At 41.7% G+C, this 2,148-nt stretch overlaps 1 protein-coding gene across 1 annotated transcript in view; it reads right to left on the minus strand.

Moving 5' to 3' along the window:
- The window catches only part of LOC106518836 (leucine-rich repeat-containing protein 16A-like), a 30,838-nt gene that overhangs the window by 27,249 nt on the left and 1,441 nt on the right, over positions 1 to 2,148 (minus strand). The window lies entirely within an intron of this gene.

The raw sequence follows: 2,148 nt of genomic DNA on the forward strand, positions 1-2,148 counted from the left end.
TAATAATAATAATAATAATAATAAAAAACTCTCGGAAAAAAAAGCGAGAGGTCTGGAATTAAAAACATAAAAAGCAAACCTTTAGGAATTACCGGTAAAGTTCAGAGGAATACAGTTAATTTAACTGACCCTATTTTGGTAGTTTTCTTTAACCGTGTCTGGTCCAACAAAAAGTCTCCTTCGTCGTTCTCCGGTGCACTGAAACCGTCGAAGTCCTCCTCTTCAGTGTCGGAGTTAAACGAGCTGAGAAAAGCTGCGTCACACAGCGGTACCTGTTCAGTTTCTGTGTCGCTGTCCTCCCRGRCTGGCTCTGAAGCTGTGGTGTCCGCTTCACATAGCAGTCCAGACTTTCGGAACCCATTAGTGATGGTGGACTCTTCACTCTGCTCCACGCTGTTAGGATCCACTGGCAGACATCAGGAAATGTTGCTCTTTGCATTCGGCCAGTTTTTGTGAATGATTTATCCCCRTCAGTCAGCTGCTGGGAAAGCCCTCCCGCTCCAGCATACGTCACTGCATGGGATTCCTTCCCCGGGGAGTTTAATGCCGAAAAAAAGTCAGCAGCTCCTCACTCGATGTTTATCCACAAACTGGTCCTGGATTAAGCTCCAAAGTTTTTATCAGTCAGATTCCACCATGAAAAATATCTGTTTTATCCCCTTTTTATGAGTTTTTGGCCATTGACTATCTTTAAATTGCTGCTTCCTGGTCAACAGTCGGCTCTGGAAGGATCGCTTTTTTCGTATTTTTTTTCTTCTTTTTTTGAAGCGAGTGGTTGAAGCAAATGGAGCATAAGAGCCCCCTGGTGGCTGAAGAAAAAAATCCACGTATAAGCCGCACTGGACTATAAGCCGCATGGTTCAAAGTTCAGGAAAAAAGTCGCGGCTTATAGTCCGAAAAACATGGTACTTTTTTTTCTTCTGCACTTCGGCGCCCTCTCCAGCAGATGACGCTCTAGGCGACCGCCTAGTTCGCCTATGCCAAGAGCAGGCTCTGACCAGCTATGTAAATCTGCAGAGCTTTAATCAGGTCCAGGTCCAGTGGTGGTGATCCAGTCTTCACTACTGTATACAGGCTGTAGCTTGTAGACAGCCAGTGACAGGTAGGTCAACTGTTAAAAATGTAACTTCAACTTTGGGTCATTGTGCAAAATGATCAATGTTCCTGCTGTTTCCTGTCCAGGGTCCCAGACTCTGGACCAGTCATTGTCTAAAAATCAGGATGGTGAGCTCTTTAGTATTTTAAAACACAACCTATTTTAACGATGTTTTTGCATTTAACATTTGTTTTAGGTTTATTTTTACATTATTTTAAATTATTTGCATTGCTGTGTGTTTGCTTTTATTCTAATTTTATGATTCCTTGTTTTGTTTGTTTTTCTTATTGTATTTTCTTTTATGTAAAACACTTTATAACTTATTCATGATGATATTTACTGTCATTGTCTCACCTAGACAAGGTTGTAAATTATACACACCGGCCAAATTTATCATGTCAGCTGTGGCTTAAATAAACTTTTTGACATGTTGATCAGGTACTAAATTATTATTAACTATTTGACAAAAAAGCAGTGACCAAATAATCCCATTAAATGTATAATAGACGCTGACACTTAGGTTTCCAGACAGTCCAAACTTAATACTTTTACTACTACTGAAACCCACGCTGTTGTCTTGTTTAAACTTTGGAAATTTAACACCATGATTAAAAATGACCAGATTAAAATAAATAAATAAAAACTGACAGCAGAGTTTCAAAAAATCTAGTTTCGGTTTTTCAGAGAACAGAAATGTCTCCTGGTGGAGCGGCTAGGGGGGTTGTTCTGGAACTGGAAGGTTGCTGGTTCGATCCCCCATTCCAGCCATCTCTGTTGTTGTGTCCTTGGGCAAGACACTTCACCCACCTTGCCTACTGATGGTGGTCAGAGGGTCCGGTGGCGCCGATGTATGGCAGCCCCACCTCTGTCAGTGTGCCCCAGGGCAGCTGTGGCTACAATGTAGTTAGTGTGTGAATGTGAGTGTGAATGGGTGAATGTCTGTTAGTGTAAAGCGCTTTGGGGTCCGGAGGGACTTGAAAAGCGCTCTATAAGTTCAGTACCATTTACCATTTAGAACAACTGGCTCAAGTGTAGTCTCAGAGAAAAACACA

The sequence above is a fragment of the Austrofundulus limnaeus genome, unplaced genomic scaffold, assembly GCF_001266775.1.
Source record: "Austrofundulus limnaeus strain Quisiro unplaced genomic scaffold, Austrofundulus_limnaeus-1.0 Scaffold67, whole genome shotgun sequence".
Lineage (NCBI taxonomy): Eukaryota > Metazoa > Chordata > Actinopteri > Cyprinodontiformes > Rivulidae > Austrofundulus > Austrofundulus limnaeus.